The sequence below is a fragment of the Pteropus alecto genome, unplaced genomic scaffold (assembly GCF_000325575.1).
Source record: "Pteropus alecto unplaced genomic scaffold, ASM32557v1 scaffold115, whole genome shotgun sequence".
NCBI lineage: Eukaryota > Metazoa > Chordata > Mammalia > Chiroptera > Pteropodidae > Pteropus > Pteropus alecto.
This window is the reverse complement of record NW_006436814.1, coordinates 4,524,825-4,546,259: the sequence shown is the minus strand read 5'-3', so window position 1 is coordinate 4,546,259 and position 21,435 is coordinate 4,524,825.

The following is a 21,435-nucleotide window of genomic DNA, read 5'->3' as shown; positions in this document are numbered from 1 at the left end:
GGGGAGACCGAGGCGCCGGGACCTCCCGGGCGCGGGACCTCTGGGCACCCGCGTGGGGAGCCGGGAAGCAGCGCCCGGGATGCGTGACTGGGCGCCGGGCCGGGCCGGGGACTCCGATCTGCTCGCGGCCGGGGGCGCTCGCGCGGGGCTTGTCCTCAGCTCGCCCTGTTGCAGTCTCAGGACCCGGGCCGGCGAGTCGGTGGGCGATCCCGACCAGCCCCGCCGCGCCGCTGCTGCCAGCCATTCCTCCGGGGTGGAGGTGGGGGGGGGCACATAAACGTAAAATATGGTCATCATTGTTCGCTCCTTTTCTTCCCGAGGAATCCCTGCGTGCTGTACCGATTTAACGAGCTGATATGCACACTATGTATAGGGATGACTTCATCCCCAAACGAACGCAGCCAACTCTCGGGGAAACGCAGTCGCCGGGAGACGCGCTCCGCACCGTGCGCAGCGGCGGGAGTGGAAGAAAGGCAGCCAGTGAAACCTCTTTCTCTCGTCATTAGCAGAAAGGGAATTCCAGCCCGGCGTGGGGGATGGGGGATGAGAACCAACGACCGTTTTAAATTTTCCGTCGTTCACGTTATGTGTTAACATCACCTTTTTTAAAAGGTAGCTGTAAAATGCTCGCAAAGCGAACTCTTAAAGCTGATGGAGACGGGACGGCGGAGAGGGGGGGCGGGGGGGGTGTCGTCTAGGGAGCCAGAATGTATAGTTGTGGGAGTTTTTTGGTATCCGAAAGCCAATCAAATAAAAATTTAAAGTGGACAAATTGCAGTCCTCTTGTAGTCCCGAGGAAGGAAGGAACAGTATTTTCAATAAAAAGATGACTAGAACGGGAAAGGTTTGTTTGCTGCTTGATTCGTATTACTGGAGGATCTAACCCAAAATGGAGGCCTTACCCTGACTCTAAGAAATCTAGGCAAAAGTTTGAGTGCTTTATTTTAAGATGGAAGTACAATTCAAATTATAGTTATGACAGTTGAGATCATTTATACATCCAAAAGAAAAGTGAGCAAGTTATAGTCAGACTTGGTCAATGCCTGACTTGTCTATAATAGAACTGTGTGGCCCAGTTTTAACTATAAAAAGCTTCCTAGTTTTAGACTCAATACCAAGTTATTGTCTTTTTGGAACCTGCAGACTCAAACCAACAGTCCTATAGAAGCAGTGACCTGCAGCTATGGCTCAGGAACAGAGTGGCCTCAAGTACTAAAAAGCACAGTGCCTCTGCTTAAACATGGTGTACTTGAAGAACACTAATTTCCACCCACATACCTAATTACAGCTTACCATCACAGAGAGTATTTTATTCAAGGATCTCCAAGCACTGGGGAGAAAACACGCTTGCCAGTCAAATATCCTTGTTGGCATATTACAAGTAGAGACAAGGAAATACAGAACTCAAGAACTGGATGAGTTCATGCAATAGGTGCAATTAAAAATCATAGCTACTAACTCTGAGGTTCATTGTCTTCTCATAAATACTCACTATAATTGATGTAATTAAAAAACATGCACCTCAAATATTATTCTCCAAATTAACCAAAGAACGTTTGCTGTGGAGACTTTTTTTCCCCCTTGGAAAAGTAATAATAAGACATATTGAACCATCTTGGAAAAGTATTAATAAGACATATTCAACCACAAAGAATTCGCACCAATTTGCCTTAGTCCATTCATAGCAATACAGTAAATCCAGCAGAGCTTATGTTTCAGGGAAAAGTCTTACAAAGGGCCAAAAGGGGTGGAGATTTTGCTGTAATGACTCCAACTATCTCCTGCCAGAGACAAGAGGCAAGGATAAAAATTCCTTACAGATGACTCCATAACCTACTTCTCATTTGTGAAAGTTAATCCATCCTGCGCTAAATAAGTGATATATCACATCATCTTTATCCTAACAGCAAATGTTCCAGTGGTATGGGTACCAAATTAAGCAATCCAATTGGAAAATGCTGTTCTTATTTTCTATGTTTATTAAAAATGTACCAGCCAAGAATTTTGGCTGCCTACGACCATTTCCATCTTTTGGGATGGCAGCTCTCCAGCTCACAAGTTGGTCATGCCCTTGCCTTTGGATTTAGTTATTGCGACGGGTGGCCTGACCTCCAAAGTTCTTTCTGTGGAAGGGCAATTTGTTGGCTGTGACAAAATGTTATTGCTTCTTGTTCATATTTGGTTTAACAATCAAAGAAGGCGAAGGGGAAACTTGTGCGAGGAAATCACAGACTAATTCTGGCCGCAAAGGAAATTTTGTGGAATGTGGTACCATATAGAATAAAAGAATTTTAGCGATGAGAGGAATCTTAGGTCCAACCCACTCGTTTTTCAAAAAAGCAAGGCCCAGAGAGATTGAGTAAATTACCCGGAGTCATGCAGTCTCTTTGTGGTAGAACTAGAACCTAAACCCAGGATTTCCAATTATTGGTCCATTGCTCTTTCTATTATTTCATACTACTTTCCCATGGCATAAGTAAGAGTGGATTAAAGCAGTAAAAATTAAAGTTGATTTTCTTCTCATAAATCTTGTTGAATGAGATTGTGTTAGCTTCGTGAATATCACTTGAATTTTTCTCTCATAGAAGTTGCCCAGCCTGAAGCCCAATGCCTGGGCCTCGTGTAGGCATCTGGCTGTTTGAAAGGTGAAGAAATGGATAAATGAATAAGTGAATGAATGACTGCTCCAATCTAAGATGAAAAGGAAACTATATGTCAAAAGCAATAGACTCTCTTCTTAACCTTAAGTATGTGGATCTCAACTTTCCCTCACAGAACAACATCCCAGCTTAATATTCCAGTGGGGGGACCGCTCTAAGTCCTAAGTGTACACAGCCATCGCAAGTTGCCTACAAAGCTGTTAGCAGTGTGCACCCCGGCGTAAGATGAAACAAAACATGCTTATGTTGAAGAGGGTTCTGCTGCAGGGGTGTTGTCAGTCTGGCTCTGAGGGCTCTCTTAGAACATGCCTTGTTTAAATCTGTCTGATGGCATCAGTGTGGGCTTGGCCTCCATTTATGGGCATGAGGAGGATGTATGACTAATGGTACCCAGCAGTCAGAAAATCATTGCTAAGGATTGTAGGCACGGTCTCCCTCATCACCCAAAAAAGGGTTCTCTCTTGAAAAATTAGGAATTACCGAAGGATGAGTGAGGAAGAGAAGACAGTTTGGAGTGAACGTGATTGTACATTTTCCACCTATATGTAACAGTATTGTTTTCTTTGTTGGCAATTAGTGCAATTTTTGTTCATTACCCTGAGAATGGGGAAAAAATAATGTAGAATGTGATAGTCCAGTAGGATTCGAGATATTTTTATTACTCGTCTTCTAGCTTTAGCTGCCCATCTATAATCTGAGTTCTAAAATATTATCAGGAGATATAGGCATTAAAGGAAACTATTTCACTCTCTGCCATTTGCATTGTTCTTCCATTTGTCATGTCTCTCTTTTCTAAATTAAGATTTACCCAGTTAATTTCATTTCCTCTTCCCCAGAGTCTCTTTTTTAGTGCTTACACTGTTTAAATCTTGCAGATGATTTTTAGGAATCTGCTTTAGGGCAGGAATGGTATTGGAGTAACACGAATTGATAGAGGTTATAGTCTATAAAATGCAATGCTTTGTTTCCACACAATTCAGCCATGGCTGCCATTTAAAGAATATGGCAGGTGGACTTTGTTTCTAGATAACAATTAAATACGGTACTTTAGAAATTGGATTGATAAGTAGCACCTCCGTAATCTAATTCTGAACTCCTATCTCTTATAAAATCTAGCTGATAACCTGGGAAGTAAAACAAGGGGTAGCTTTCTTTCTTTCTTTGAATTGATTTACTTGTCCCATTTACTGTAATTAAACTTGAGAATACTAGTCAATTATTTTATGGACATTACGATCAAGTGACAGCTGGCCTCGGAGTAGTTCCTCAAAGGAGATCCGAAGAGTTAATCAAGATTATTTTCTGGGTAATCTCAGTAGAGAAGAAAGTTGTTACCACTAGGATGTATTCTGAACAAACTGTTTAAAATTAACTCACGTTACTTAACACCACATCTTTTGTAGCTTTTATCCCATCTTTCAGGTAAGTTTCAAAGCTCATTTAAAAAATCCCAGTTATCTTTCTCTTCAAAACTCTCACTACGCAGGGTGACATGGCCAAGTTCTAGCTGGAGAAGTTATCTTTGAACCTTTATTTTCTAGATTTAATGTCAAAATTCGATCTCTAGTCAAGTCTTAGTAAAATTGAAAGAGTAGCAATTATCAGAAAAAAATAATTTCCTTATGTGTCATTGGTCACAATGCTTTCCTTTGGCCTCCAAACATTTTAACACCCTTAACTCGTTCATCATTCATACTGATTTACGATGAAGTAAAATGATGATAGAGTACTCATTTTGTATATGAAAAGGTTGAGTGCTTTGATCAAAGTAGCCAGCAGGGAAATTCTCTATTTAGTCATAAATGAATTCAATTACAAATCAGAAATTAAGACAATGAAGGGCAGAATTTAGTCTTATTCCCATCTCCTCTCTGTACAGTTTGCATACCTGCTATAGATAGAAGCCAACATAGATAGGCTTTGCATTTGAGTAAAGTAGTATTCTCTGAGTCACAAGGATATAAGAGATTAATGTAGCTAAGTGACTGGCTAGCCAGTAATGATATTTGCTAACCTGCTGGGCACTTCAATTAATCCTCACAAGATTCCTAGGAAGTGGGTACCGTTACGGTCATCCTTGCTATATGTGTAGCTCATGCAGGGGAGGCACAAAAAGGTTAAGACACTTTCCTGAAGCCACAGGGCTAGCAAATGAGAAAGCCAGAAAGGCCAGTTGTTTCACAAGTCACGCTGTTAATCTCTGCACCAGGCGGCCTCTTCTATGTCACTTTACTTCCTCTGATTAAAAGAAGAGAGAAAATAAGAAGAAAAAAAAGTTAAGGTCCACTTTGGATACGGAACTAGTAGAGTTAAAAACAAAACAAACAAAACACTCTCAAGTCACTTAACTCCTGATTCTGCCACGTTCAGTAAATCGTGACATTCTGATCACCCAAGCTATAAACAAACCTCTCCTTTAGGCAGAGACTTGTATCCCAGTGCAATGTACCTTGTGTAATGTAGGGGCTAAGTTAATGACTTAAATGAATCTCCGAATTAGACAACTCCAAGTTAATGGTTTTTTCCCCAGAATAATAATGCCACTGAGAAGTTAGCAATGATAATTAACTCATTCACTAGTCCTTCACCTTAGATAGCTCTGGTATACAACTAGCAGAGTTTTATAGAGCTTAAAGGGGTAAAATTTCTTAAACCAACTCAGTGAACCAAAAACTCATAGAAATGCTGGGAGTGTATTGGTTAACATTTCGTGTTGAATACAGGGAAATAAGCAGAATTTAAGCCAAGCCCAAGTGTATTTTTAAAGGTGTTTAGAGAAGTGTCTACATTTTCTTTATTAATATTCTAATTAGTATCAGAGAGACTAGATGGGAATACCATACCTTTTAGGTGACCCCATTGCTATCTTGAGCTTCGGTTGTTTGCAAAGGAATTGGACATAAAAGTCGTAGTGTAGGATGAAACTTGACAAAATCTTTGAAAAGGTGTTATCTATTTCTTCATTTATCTTGTGAAAGACATTTTTAGGACTTAGGTACTCATTGAAAATCTATCACCAATGCACATGGTTATAGTATTTAAGGAAAAGGCCTTGAATGGAATCCTTATTTTAGCTTCCCATTCGGGCTTTCTTGTCTAACTAACTCAAGTGGCATTTTATATCTGTCAAGCATCTCATAATTAATTTTTCCTTAAATACTTCTTGTTTTGTGTGTTTTTTATAACATCGCCTTTACGAAGCATCTCATTGTACTTGATTTTATTCTGCGTTTCTCACTTGCAAATGATATTTCCCTTCAGAAATTCACAGTCTGGTCTTTTCCTTCTTATTTTTCACTTTACTTTGTCTCCTATTACTAATAAGATGGTGATACTGAATTTCTTTATTTGAGTTATTTATATCTTCAGGCCTCTGTTTATTATCAAGTCTGCTTTGGCATTCTTTTCCTACTGAATGATGCCCAAATTAAGGAACAATTCCTGAGAACACTGGCCTGTGATTTTTCATGTTCATTTGGTATCCCAAACACTGGACAGTCTGTTTAATTTTGAGAGTGGATGTAACTAGCTAAGTTCATACTTAATGTCAAATTTGATTCAACGGGTGTTTTCCAGAGTAACTCTGTTCTAAGATTGTTTGAAGGAATACAAATAGGGAAGGAAGAATGAAAGCAATCTAGGTGGTGAGCGTAAATATATAAGAGTTATTGACACAGTGCAATTTGATCTCTTGGTTAACTTCCGCTCATTTGGCATCAACCCATAGAATATAAGGCATTTAACCCTCTCCTAATGACAGGGTTTTTAGTGAGAGGATACTAAATGGAGTATAGTAACAAGGAGCCCTGATGCTAAATCTAATATAACTACTCTCAGCATTACCATCAGCCTATCAAAGAAAAGGAGCTTTTCAGCTTTGACCTTCTGGTCAGATCTTTTTGTTAGGATTTTGGTTGCAAGTAATGGAAACCCAATTCAAAGCTTAAGAAAAAAAAGGCTGGGGCATGTCTTTGTGTATTTTAAGTACGATCTTCAGGCTAGCTAGATCCGGGGGCTCAAGCAACGTCACCATCTCCATCTCACAGCTCTGGTTATCTTTGTCTTTGTGTTTTGACCTATTCTCTCCTACTGTACAGAGTTCCAATTTCACATTCTACCAGCACTATGATCTCAAAGCTGAACAAGCTGTCCAATCAGCAAGGGCTCTGATTGGACCAGCTTAAGCCACATGACCATCCTGATGAACCAATCACTGAGGTCAGGGTGAAGAGGTTCTCTAATTGGCTGAGAACAAATCATGGGCCCATTCTATAGTCAGATTTTTTACAAAAATGATCATAATAAATACTCTCTCAATATCCATGCTTTTGGGTTAGCCTCTCTCACACTGACTCTGAGCTTGGTTGTGTGACCTGTTTTGGCCAATGAGATGATAGCAATTGTGACACAAGCAGAGACTTGTAAAAGCTTGTGCCTGTGGCCCGTCCTTGCTTGCTGCTCTTTGAAAACCAAAAATCAGATGGACATGTAAAGAAGCCTGTGCTGGCTTGCTGAAGAATGAGGGCCCACATGGATAAAAGAGAATTGTCCAGGTTGAGGTCCTAGACCAATTGCTTGTCAACCTGCTGATGGCAAATGAAGGCTCTAGACCATCCAACTTCAGCTGAGCTGATCCAGACCAAAATAACTGCCCAGGCAATCCATAGAATCATGAGATTTTAGTGGCCATTTTAAGGCCACTAAAGATATGGGGTAGTTCGTTAGATGGCAAAAATAACTGGTATGCCAATTCTCGTCTTCGAGAGGTTGCCATGGTCTCTGAGTAGAGCAATGGCTGCTGTACAGAGGAGAAAATTGTGGTGGAAGCTCCTTTGCCCAGATTCTCATGTCAAGGGATCCTCTGAACATTTATCGGAGTCTGTGTGCTTTGATGTACCACAACTCCTCACTGATTGGTTGGTTGCTATACTTTGGAGTCCTTCCTCCAGAAGAGGTCAAGAAATACAAGATGGAGAAGGATGAGCCTAATGATAAAAAGGCAGGACCTCTTAGGTTACCAAATTACATGCAGACAGGACAGGAGCTTTTGTGGTCATCAGCAATAACCGTCAACTTGTATGCCCGATGATCTAGCTTCTTGTTTTTCTCTTTGCTTATTTATTCTTGTTATCCACAAACCTTTAGGAAAGTCTTGTTTGAATGTTCCAAAGTGCTCTCAGTGGGTCCACAAGATATTCAAAGAAAGGTCTTTGTTCTTGTGCAAGTTCAAGTTTCTGGGGGGAGGGGGAGAGAGCACGCTCTGAGGCCGTCAGGTTGGTGGCAGAGGTGACTATGAGGAAGATCCTCTTCCTAACCCACCATGCTCGTAGGAATCAGCTTCTATTCCACTGTGCTCGGCAGAGTTCTCGGCGAAGGACTGTATGTCATGGCTAAGGAACCAGGCGTGAGTTGAGATAAATCCATATTTCTCTCCAATTCGAAGAAAACACTGAGGTCATCCCTCAGAAAAGTTCAAGAAGGCCATCTCTCTCAGAGGAGGGAAGAGGGAAGGAAGCAGACTTTCCTGGAGGTCTCAGAGCAATATTTTGGATCTTGGCCTCCAGGCCAACGAGGCAGCCAGCCAATGGAATAACTGCGAGATCTGACAAGGCTGGAAGAAGGAAACTTAGAGCTCAAGACATTTAGGTCTGGACGGAAGTGGACCTTCGGGTCAGGAAGAGGGAAGAATCAGGGCAGATGGGAGGGGCGGGGAGCCCTTTACAAATGTCTGGGGGTCAGTGGTCTGGAAGGGGTCCGGAAACCAGCTAGATCGCGAATCAATATACATATGCCCTCCCTGGAGGACCACTCCATTTTCTTTTTTATTAGGGTCCCAAACCACTCTCTGCTACCCTGGAAAGATTGACTGTATCGTGGTCATTGCCAGAGGACGAGAGACCTATTAATCGCTCTCTTTTAAAAGATCGTAATGAACAGAAAGCTCACTTCCCTAAAATAAGGGAATTAATTCTCATGTAACGAAACCTCAGGAAAGGCAAGGATGACTGGCATCACTCTCTCTGACTTTCATTTTTACTTCTCTCTGAGTATTAGCTTCTTTCTCTCAGGCTTCTTCACAAAGCTGTAACCACAGCTGCCAGCAGCTGCTGGCTCACCTCTTACTTGGCCCCCAGAGAGAGGTGTGCTCTATCCCAATAAACTGTAAATGGGGAAAAGGAATTGAGTGTGGGTCATGTGACCTGACCCAAACACTGGCTAGGGGATGAAGTACTTTAGTTGATCTAACTTGAGTTCCATGCCCAGTCTGCGGGCTCTCCTAGAACCATGGAAGAAGGGAGAGAGGCTTCTCAAAAGAAGGGAGGAAATTTTCCCTGAAGATAGAGATAAAACAGTTCCAAATTCTCTGGCTTCCTTACCAAGTTCTGCTGCTTCCTAGTAGATCGTTCCTTTAAGGAGTAAGATGAAAAATAGAGCAAAGTCTAAATAATGGTGTAGTGGTTTTAGATTAAGTTCTGGGCAATGTCTCTCTGGCTTTATTATTTTTTATTTTTTCACTCTACCTCTATATTTTACTTTTCTTCCTTTCTTTCCCCTTGGATGTATAATCAAAGTTGTGACATGAGAATAAAAATAAAAATACAAAGGAATAAAGAAATTCTTTAAAACCAGCAGTATTAAAGATAACCTATTTTATTAAGCCTATCTAAATGCAGAGATACATTTAAAACATAGAAAAATAGAAAAATAACTTTTCGAATAGGTGAAAGGTGGTACATAAATCCTTAAATTATTTCCAGTTCTAGTGGATTTATTATTACCACATTAACATCCAGTTGCTTTTCACTAATGAGTGGAACTGAGGCTCTGTATTACACTGGTTACTGACTTTTACTGGATAAGTCTCTCCCTTTGGCTGGCTGGATGGAGTAGGAAGTATTTGCTTCTACCTGTGTCTTCTTGAATTGTATTAAGGTATTGACTCATAATTAAATATGGCCAAGGGAAAAGCTTATAAAATCAGATCGACTACCATGTTTTCAGTCGATTTTATAAATTTACCATCAGAGTTCAATTTATCATTTTTAAATGAAATTTATTGTGGTGTAATTTACATGTAATAAAATATGTCCACATTGAGTGCACATTATTTCAATGAGTTTTATACCCGTGTAACTACCATCAGAATCGGGGCATAGAGCATCTCCATCATCCCCGGAAGTTCCCTGGTAACTCTTCCTAGTCGATCCTTCCCTCACCCTCAGCCCCAGGCAACTGCTGATCTGCGTTATGTCATCATAGAATTTCAGGTAAAGGTGAGCATGCAGCATGTATTATTGTGTCACTTCCTTCACTCAGCATGATGTATTTGTGATGCCTCCGTGTTGTCATATGTACCGGTATAATTCCTTTTTATTGATAGACATTTGGGTTGTTTCCAGTTTTTAGGCTATTATGCATATAACTGATAGTAACATTCATGTACGAGTCTTTGTGTGGACATACATTTTCATTTCTCTCAGGTAAATAATTAGATTCGGAATGGCTGGATCATATGGTTAGTATATATTTAACTTTATACAAAACTGCCAAGCTGGTTTCCAAAACAAATGTAGTATCGTTTTACAATCTACCAGCAGTATATGAAAGGTCTATTTGCTCCACATTCTCGCCAACACTTAGTATGGTCAGCCTTTTTAATTTTAACCATTCTAGTGGATATGCAGTGTTCTCTCATACATCATATCTCTTATGTTGTCTCAGTGGTTTAAATTTGCGTTTCCCTGATGATTAATGATGCTGAGTATCTTTTCATGTGTTTATTGACCGTCCACATATCTTCTTGGTTTCTCATTATTGCTACTGTTCCACGTTTAGGCTTCATCATCTCCTGTTTAGAATGTAAATTTCTAACTCATCACCAGTATAAACCAAGGTCTGATCATGTCCTTTCCCTCCTTGTAAGCCTTCCATGGAGCTCTATATTCTCAGAATAAAATTCATACTTCTTAGCATGACATTCAAAGTTTTTATCAATTTAGCCACACAAGATTCTTGAAAACCAATTTCCTGCCATTTCTTTTCCCTCCCTTTTCTCCCCAACCCCCATACCCTCCCCACACTGGCATCTTAGACTGCTGACCATTCCTTTCTCCTGCCATCCATGCTCACGGGATTGTGGCTTTGCTCATGCTGCGTATTATATTTGGGTTGCCCTTTGCTTTACTCCCCACGAATATATAAAATGTTCATTCCGTAAGGCCCAGCTCAAAAGTCTCTTCTGGGAAGCCTTCCTGACCTCTTCAGGTTAACAGCTATCTCTGCGCTTCGTTGGCACCTAGCCCAGGGTGCCACCAGATCCACACCCCCTTCAGCTGTAGTGGTTGGCTGTGGGGCTGCCGGCCTCTCCTCACTGGAGTTTAACTCCGTGAGAACAGTGATGGTGTCTTACTCCCTTTTGCATTCTGAGGGCCTTGCATTAACTCCTGCCTGGTCATGTTGGTTGACTGACCATGGAGATGGAAGACTGTGAATACATTTCCTTTTTCAATCTGCCTTTAGGCCAGTTGTTTAACTTAAGCCTCTGTTTCCTTATCTGTAAATTGAGTTAAAATAGCTGATTTATAATATCTTTCTAGTTCTAACGTTTTTTATAGTCTATATTTATTCTCGGAAATCTAGTAAGGCAGTATATTTTAACATATCTCCAAAGTGGATGATGGATCAAATGGTGCTGTCAATAATGCCGGATGACTGTTGACTTTGATGCTTTTAGTGGCAGCATCTTACCCACCATGAAGTGATAAGATGAAGATGATAGGATTCTTCTCAATTAACTTTGCCAGCAGATGTGATCATGAAGAACTGCACCATTTTAGTCTAAATCTACAATGTAGCAGCAATAGCACATTCTCACATTTTCCTATAAGTTTGTGTCTTTATGTTTCTATCCGTCATGTTTTTTTCTTTCTTTTTTTTTTTTTACAATTTAAGGGAGGACAAAAGAAGAAGAATGATAATACTTAGGAAAATACAGTCCATTATTTAGCTGTATAGTCACAATTAAAGCAATCTAGTAATTATTACTTAAATTGTAACTTGTAGTAGTTATTTAGAATCTAAAAAAAGTTGTTTACTCAAATATATCAAGTTAAAAATACATAATGAAGAATTTTTTTCCACATGGAATATGACAAATATTGTTTTAAATAATGCAAATTATCTATTATATTTTTTGATGTATAAACCCAGAAGTTTCTTTTCCACATGATTACTCTGGGAAAAGTTAGAAATTGAAGCAGTCTATGATAGCTTCTAAACTTCTTTCCAGTTTTACAGCATTTGTTAGCTGGCAACATCCAGAGCCGAATCCACAATTTAGATTTCAAATTTAGTAAATGGTAAATCATTTGTAAGACCCAAAATACACAAAGCTACGGCAGCGACAATATCCTTTTCAAACATTTCAGAAAGATCACAAGCACACTGCCAACATGTATTAATTGCTCTATAAAAAGACACACATGAAGGCATGAGCCCCAGAGGTCTGACAATGCCAAAACATTATTAGAATTACTGATAACCGTCAATTAACTGAAGCAAAAGCTGCTCATGGAATTACACAACAATTAATAATCTTCCAGGAAGTCTTCGTATTTTTTAGGAGCTTTTGTCCACATTAGAGATTTTCTTCCTCTTCTGACAGTGTATGTGCTGAATTGGGTTGGCCCATTCTGCATGGCTCTTTCTCATACGTACCATCAATATTTCTGCCATTAAAACATATATATATACCAGACCGGAAACCTGGAACCCCATCTGGCGTCTGTCTTTCACGATCTATAAAATGGGAGTAACAGCCTTAGGAAAGAGTCTACCCAGGGAAACTCCTATGAAAAACAGGTTTAATTATTTTTTTTAACTCGATGGTATCCGCAAGAAAACCCAGGACACGAAAACCCCTCAGATGATAAGAGGTGATTATGTTTTTGAAGTTTCTTATAAATACTTACAAATAGGCATCTGATGATAATTTAAAGACCTGGTAACATGGGAAAACCAGGCTATCAAATGGTAAGAACAGAATGAGACCAATTTTTAAAAATAAGAATATATAAAAATAATGGAGGGATGTGCACAAAAAATGTTTACTGAAGTTATCTCTACATTAAACAGTCACATTATTTTCTTCTATTTACCCTTCTATAATTTCTAAGTTTTCTACAATGAATGTATATTATTTTATAATAATGTTATTTTTAAAAATCTTATAAAATAATTGATTATAGGCTTTTTTCTAAGTAGCTAGCTTCTCTACGCCAGCTATTTTTTTTAATGATTTTATTATCCAACTACTGTGCAAAGTGAGACATACTGTCTTTTTTTTTTTTAAACATACCTTCTCAACTTGTTATTGGAATCACCCCTCTCATCTAGAGGTTTGAGAGCTGATAGTTTTCACTACCTAAAAGACAACCAAGAACCGATAAGTAAGCAAAATAATGCATTTGACAAACAAAAAATAACAAATTTTGGCGAGGATATGGAGAAATTGGAATCTTTATGCATTGATGGTGGGAATATAAAATGGTGTCGCTACTGTGGGAAACATTATAGAAGTTCCTAAAAAAAAAAATCATAATAGAATTACTACATAATCTAGTAATTCCACTTCTGGGTATATAGTCAAAAGAATTAAAAGCAAGGTGTCAAAGAGATAGTTATACACCCATATTCATAGCAGCATTATTCACAATAGCCAAAAGGTAGAAGCAGCCCAACAACAGATGTCCATCAACAGATGAATGGATGAACAAAATGTGGTCTATACATATTATTCAGTCTTAAAAAGGATGAAAATTCAGACACATGCTTCAACACGAACTTTGAGGATATAGTGTTAAGTGAAATAAGCCAGTCACGAAAGGCCAAATATTGTATGATTCACTTACATGAGGGACCTAGAGTAGTCAAACTCATAGAGACGTAGAGACGGAAAGTAGAATGGTGATTCCAGGGCTGGAGGGAGGAGGAAATGGCGAGTTATTGTTCAATGGGTATAGAGTTTCAGGTCTGCAAGACGAAAGAGTTCTGCAGATAGATGATGACGATGGTCGCTCAATAGTGTGACTGTACCTAATGCCACTAAACTGTACACTTAAACATGAGTAAGATGGTAAATTGTATGTCATGTATATTACTACAATTAAAAAGAGTAATAAAAAAAGAGTCATTTGTGTTGTTTTAAAAATCAGTGTACAAAAAGCTCAAGCACGGAATCCATATAAGGGCTCGGGCTAGCCCTGAGAATGTGTTCAGTCCTATTTACGAGCCAGTTCTGAGAAGTTTGACATTCTGCTCCCCGGCTCTATACAAATTAAAGTCAGCAAGATAAAAAGAGAAAGGCCTCAAGAGGCAGCTATGAGTGCGACAGCTTGGCAAAGCTGCACCTATAAATAGAGGTGAGGGTGGTAGAGGCTTGTGGGGCAGGATAGGTCCCCACAAATGGTAGAAGTGTTCAACACGGAATATGAACGGAGTTTCAGTAGTGAGAACCCAGAGCCACATCCAGGTAAGTTAAAGAGAATACATTTAGAAAGTTTGAAAAACAAGAACAAATCTTTAACATTTGCACTTTGGATTCTTAAAGGAATCAGTTTCAGTTACCTGGAAAATTCACCAGTATTCACTCGCACTGAGAAGTTCATTCTCCTGCCCGCCCTAGACAAAGGCGGCCTTATGTGACCACATGCTTGCAGTCATTTGAGTAACCCCACCCAGAGGCCAGAGCCCTCGCCTTGGTTACAATCTCTCCCACAAGGCTTTACTCATTAACGCTCGCTCCTGGGCTTCCTTCCCAGGCAGGTGCCTCTGCACTCCAGACCTTGGCCTCCCACCTGTGACACACCTGTTACCCCTCCCACAACAACCCTGCCCCACTGGAGGAGCAGGAGGGTACAGCCCAAGTGCTGGGCTCTTCGGAGCCTTGGGGCTTCTTGGGGGCAGCATGGGTGGTCCTTAAGGGAGGAAGTCATGGACACGTTGAGATCACACACTTGTCACTCAGCCCTGACATTACAGGGAATCCTGTCCTTTTCCCCTTCCTCTCTGTTTGGGCCACAGATCATTAAGGGCATTCTACGCATCATCTTTTAAGAAGAGCTAAACATCCCTTTGGACTGGTCCCTCAGTGATCACCAGAAGCAGAGAGATATAACCCCATTTGGGACTGGGCGATCTTCTTAGAGAAATCACTTTTGAAGTGCTGGGGGGAAATGACCAGCTTTACTTCGCAAAATGTAATGGCACAGTCTGGCTGGAGGAGAGAGAGGGAGACAGGGAGGGAGAGGGGGGAGAGAGAGAGAGAGAGAGAGAGAGAGAGAGATGGCGGGGGAGAACATCAAGGTGTACTTCAATGTAGCTCGTAAGGTTTGGAAAGTTGTGTTCAAACTGACAGGCAGTTGATTCCTCCAGTCAGGCTGTGGACAGCTCTCCTGGGGCGGGCGCTTCCGGACAGCTCACTCCCTTCAATCAGAGCAGCTTTGCTTCATTGGTTTTAAATTAAGTACACTTTTCTTTGTAAACTCAGAAACAAAAATACAAACATGTTTATGCTTTAAAATAGTTAAGATGGTAAATTTTATATTATGTATATATTACCACACACACACAAAAAAGTAACGTCTGCTAATAGAAAGGTTAGAGACCCCTAGTGACATTTGTTTTTTGTTTCAAAAGGTCTAACTCATGACCGATTCAAATTCTGACCAGAGCGTTAGAAATCAAAGACAAGTGCTTACTAGTTCTCTGGAATATCCTGGTTTGTTCCACTGATTATAGGACTGGCTTAGCCAGTAAATTATATCTTTATTTCTCACTCACAAATCAATGGGAATTATAAGCAGAGAAGTAGGTTTTGGACATTTAGAGAAAGTATAATGCACGGGTCACCTGAACTCTAGTGAACACTCTTTAACAATTCAGGAAACTGCTAGTTACTTTTTTCACTCCTTGTAAAATGTCTAAGTTTTCAAAATTCTCAGGCGTCTTCAAACTCTTTTATAAAAGTATCACACATTGTACTACGTGCCCATCTATAGATTCATTTGTCTTCGAAGGCAAATAACATTGATGGAACCCCCAAAATTCCATTATTTAAAACGCCTGTACACATTGGGCTGCAGAACAAGCAATGGAAGCAAATACTTGACTTAATTATAACATTTGGTCCAACACGCCTAACCTTGTTTGAAGGAGAGGTTGCCTTGTTCAGCGGACTTCTTTAACAATGAACCATTCATTCACTTGTGATTGCGCCAGAAGGAGAGTCGCTTTTTAAAGCAAGAAATTAGCCTTGGGCGGGGTGAGGTTGGGGGAGGGTGAGAAAGGCTTGGAACAGGTACTGGGGTTGGAAATTGGATCTAGATTAATTCAACATGGGCCACCCAGGTCCTAAAAGCCAGTTCTGAATTGAAGTCTATTATCTAAGTTATAAACTGGTGGCCCTTACTTCTGTTTTTAATGCAGATAAACCATCATTTCACTGAACATAGCTTATACTAATGGAGACTTTATATGACCAGTGCAGCAGGAGGGGGCCCAGTGACCTGCCTTCTGTCTTGAAGTCATAGTGGAGACGGAGCACAGAATTGTCTACACAGCATTGTTCATCTGGATTGAATTCTCCTTAAAATAACTCTGTTTGGGAAGCTCTTGTAGCAAGGAGAAATCCAGAATATTATAGAACCTTATTCACCAAAATTAGCTGTGCATTTTAAGGTAGGAAGAGATGAGTTTGGGGATGACTAGAGACAGTTCTGGCAGAAAGCCAGTTTGAATGAAGAGCTGGCCTTGAGAGAAAGAATTCGGATGGAGAACAGCAAGATGTGCCTGCCCGTGAAAGCGGGAAGGGGCAGACACCAACTGCTGACTCAGGCACTTCACCCATATCTTATGTATGAATCGAGGATTGAAACCATCTCTCCTCATTCGCGGGAAGGGGCAGACACCAACTGCTGACTCAGGCATTTCACCCATATCTTATGAATCGAGGATTGAAACCATCTCTCCTCATTGCTGCACAGCTAGGAGAATAGGAACAAACCACCCCCTACTGTCTACATTGGCACAATTTCATCATTCCGTTGCGTTAGCAGAATTGCTTTACTCTTCCAGGCGACGCTTTCACCAGCAAATAACCTGATTGTTCCTTACAGGAAATTCCAGCACTTTCAATAGAAAGTATCAACAGTTTATGCCCAAAGACTCTTTGAAATTCTGTCTCAAAATCTTTGCCTCGTTGTTCCCACCATTCCAGTGACTCTCTTTCCAAACGAGGTCACATTCTGAGGTACGGGGGGTTCGCATATGAATTTTGAGGAGAAACAATTCAACTCATAACACAAAGATGTGAAAGTTTGTTCCATCTTTGCAAGCTCAACCATTAACAATTGATGCTTTTATTCCAGTAAGTCCTTGGGACTAGGGATGGTTTTCAAGACGGTCAAGTTTGCCGTGGTGTAATGACACTTTCTACCTTAGGGCAGATACATTTCCTGGGCTGCTATGCGGATAATTTAACTTTATTCTCGGTAGTAAGTAATCATGAATAGTTCACGAATTATCGAGCCAAATGCATGCCTGGGAGCCATTATTCATACTCGGTTTAAAGGATACATCCATTTCGATTGCATCCAGAGAGTGAGAGCAGTAAAGGAATGTGTGCTCTGGTCTGGCTCATGTACTCCCACTGATAAAAATGGGTCTGCACAAAAATACAGTTTAAAGAAAACAATCTCTTTTAGTCAAGAAAAGTTGACAGGGAATATGGCCTGTTACTAACTTGAGTGAATTTATTCTGGAAACCCGTCCTGCTTTAACATTCAAAGGCTAATTCTAGGAGAAAATGCTATATTCTTCAATGCGAGTCTTGCCTGATTCATTTACCGACTGTGAAAATAACTACTGATCTGAATGGTAAACGCTTTAAAGCCGTCAGTGAGGACAGCCTAAAAGGGTTGTTCTTTTCTTCTTTTGTTTAGTCCATTTTTGTTGGATTTGATGGAAATCTCTATTTTGAGGAGGAAGAGATATTTGCTTACCGGAAACAGATGTTTTTTGACTCGGCAGATTAGATATTTTTATGGCTATATTGATTTTTTAAATTTTACATTTATGTAGATTTACAGTTATATAGATTTTATGATAATATAAAATAACATATAAAATAATATATAAAAATATATAAGATAAAGATATATTTATGACTCAGAGAGGGCACTAAAAAAAAAAGTTATATTCATGTTGATTTTATGGCTATGTTGGTGTCATGTAATATTGCACACATTCAAATATTTCAAACATGTAAACATGTACGATACCTATCTGTAAATCACAAACTATAACGATAAAACAAGTACACGTGAAACCCACCAACCAACGTAAAAACCTGAACATTACTGGTAACTTTCCTTCCCTCCAGGGTTGTAATCACTACCCTAAATTTGGGATTTCTTTGCTTTAAGAAACAAACGCTGCCATGTACGTAATCTGTCGTTTTGTTCCATTTTGCTGTTTGAGGGCTTTATAAAAACAGCATAGTATATGAAGTCTTCTCCGCCCAGCTCTTTTCTCGCAAGGCTGAGTTTCTGAGGTTTGCCCATCACGTCGCATGCGGCTGTTGTTCGTTCCTTTTCCTTCCTACGTCGTAGTCCACTGTGCTAATGCTCTACAATTTAATTACCCATCTTCCTGGCCATGAACATTTGTGTTGTCCGCAGTCTTTTGCTCTTGTGAATAATGAATATTCTACATGTCTCTCGGTACATACGTCAAAAAAGGTACTCTAGGACATAGGTTTTATTATACGTAAAAATACGTATAATATGTTATACACATAGGATAAACGTATTTATTTTACACATACGATAAAAAGTTCACATCACAAACCATATACACATGGGAGCACACACGTATACGAAATGATTCAAGAAACAAAACTTATCCTCACTTATAGATAATGTCCTTTTTTCCTGCTCTATTGTATTTTGTTTCTTAAAAATGTTGGTTGTGTACCACTCAATTGGTTTCTTGACTCACTGATAGATACCTGTTTGAAAACACCTGATCTAGAATACACATCCAAGAGTAAAACTGAGAAGTCGTAGTTATAGGCATAGTCAACTCTACAACAAGATGCCACACTGTTTCCCAAAGGGATTATACCAACTTACATCCCACTGGTGTAAATGTGAAAGAATTTTTGCAGTTTCCCATCCTCTCTGACTTGATATTGCCAAAATTCTTAAGTTTTGCTAATCCGGTAGGTGTAAAATGGTATCTCACCGCAGCCTGCATTTTCAATTCCATGAGGAATAATCCCTGGCATAGCTTTTGGTTATTCAGCTTGTCTGTGAAATGTCTATTCATATCTTTTGCCCATTTTTTTTTTTTAAACAAGGCAGCCATTGAACAATTTACATCACACTCTACGGGTGTTTTGTTCATTTAATCCACTCCAATGGGAAGATGACTGCGTTTGGAGTGGGTTGAGAATCAAAGAACTTGATCTGGTTTGAGGAGGCTATAAGAGAAAAATTGGTATTTCGTTTTTTGTTTTTACTATCGAAGCCTCAGTTTACCGGTGTCAGGAATACACCGGCATCAGGAACACTCTTCTTTCGGCTCGGTCCAAGGCCCTTTCTCCCCCTTTCTGGAATGTATAATAGCTGCTGAAGGCAGCCTGGGGGACGTCAGTCATTTCTCACTGACACTGCTTGAGAGACCGCAGCCCGCCTCCCCGCCCCCACATTTCTCCTCCACCCCCCTTGAACGCCTTGGCCCTCTGTCATCGGGATGATGGGCTCCTGCACTCTCTAGAGGCTTCTTTTGATGTGATGCATGAGTTGGAATTCGAGGTCTTTTCCTTCGCACACCCCTCTCTTCCTTGGTACCTCATCACGAAAGTGGAGAGTCGCTGGTCACTGGTGGGGGCAGTGACGTGCTCTGACCAGGGAGCCCCGGGTCTGTGTGCTGCCGTCCTGGCGCTGCCTGCAGGTGAAGGCGGACCTTGTCCCAGGAGGGTTGTCGTAGCCCAGCAGTCCATGAAACCACTTTAAAAAGTGGATGATGTATTTTCCCGTGGTAACCATGCTATAATTGGAGTCTGCGCCGTTAACTAAATCAGTCATAAATATAGCCACCCAATATCATAAAAGCAAAAATCAAATAATACACAAGACTCGGTAATAATAAAGTTATGACCCATGAGATGAGTCAAGTTCATATCTGCCACCTACATGATCTGGAGCATGACTTCATTGTTACAAGGTTCACAGTGGTTCTAGTGTGGCTTCGATGACATTGTCCTTGGAAGTAGCTGTGGGCGCTGCTTCCCGTAGCTCAGGGCTTCTCAAATTGGGTTTCTTGGAGTCCCGCTGTTCTGGAGAAAAACTTTCGAGTTGACATCAAACCGAGCCCACGAGAGCAAGCGGGGTGAATGGACAGCCAGAGTTCCGGGCCTGCTCCCCTGTTTCAGCCGGAGCAGCCTTTCTGTTTTATTTTTTTAAAATAGAAACCCATGTAGGGAATCATTGTTATAAATGCAACTTCTTTTTTTAAAATTTGAAAACCACTGCAGCGGTTCACCTGGAAGCAAAGGTCCTGAGAACGGTGGAGCGTCATAGCGGCTCAGAAAACTGAGCCCAAGTGACTAGTCCAAGGTCACAGTGATTAGTGGCAAAGCTCGGACTAGAATCCAGATACTCCTGAAGTTCAGAGGGGAAGGCCAGGCTGCTGTTTGCTGATAGTTCGTTTTCTTTCAAATAGACATATAACTCTTAACAATTATTTTTTTTTCCTCCTTCCCATGACATTTCTGATGGCCGTTGAAGGACCCACGATTCCCTCTGTCCCAGCTGGTATAGTCTTCTGGCTCTTTATTGTAGTAGACTGTGGTTGTCTCCCCAAACCTGTGTCCCCCTTCTTCCATAGTAATGGAGTTTCAGCCCTCACCCCCCCGCAGGCAGCTAGAGGCTTCATTTCCCAGCCCCCCTAGGGTTCAAAATGGCTATAGGACAATGTTCTCACCAATGGACTGTGAGCGCCAGTGATGTGTGTAATTCCCACACCACTTGCTTAAAAAGAAACAGCTTATCCAGGGCTTCTCTTTCACGCTTTCACTCTCTCACAGGCTGAGCGCTCACGCGGTGGGGACCCTGTACCCCTCATGCAGACAAGGACAACTCTGGGGGATGGTAGAGAAGCAGACAGAAAAGGCCTGAGTCTCCGAGGGGCTGCACGAAGCTCGGTTGTTCCACAGGTGGGGACAGCGCAACTCCAGGTTTCTCTAAGGTCTAGAGTCGAATGCCAGTAAGTGGCCTGCAACCTCGTTCTGTAATTGAATCAGTAAATCCGGGAATCTGAGTTGAGAGAAGTCTCGGGGCTTTGAAATCCGTTCTGGAATTTGGGTAGAGGACATGCTTCTGGATTTCTGAAGTCTTGAGGTCACAGTGAGTTGCAACGTGGGGTGGGAACTCATTTTACAGAGACAGAGGAGGCGTACTGCTGTGGAGAGAGCCGCCCTCCCCACCAGGATGCACAGCAGGCGACATGGGACAGGACGGGGCGGAAGGAGGGGCCCAGGCCAGGCTCAGTTTGCTGGAAGCAACCTGCTTGGGGTCTCCAGCAAGTCTGTCTCTTCTGACTCTTCTGACTAGAATCTCTTCTTTGGGGACCCTTGACGTGGTCCAACCTCCTTTGCTTAGAGAGGACACTGAACCCAAGTAACTTGTCTGGGTCTCATGGTGATTTCGTGGCG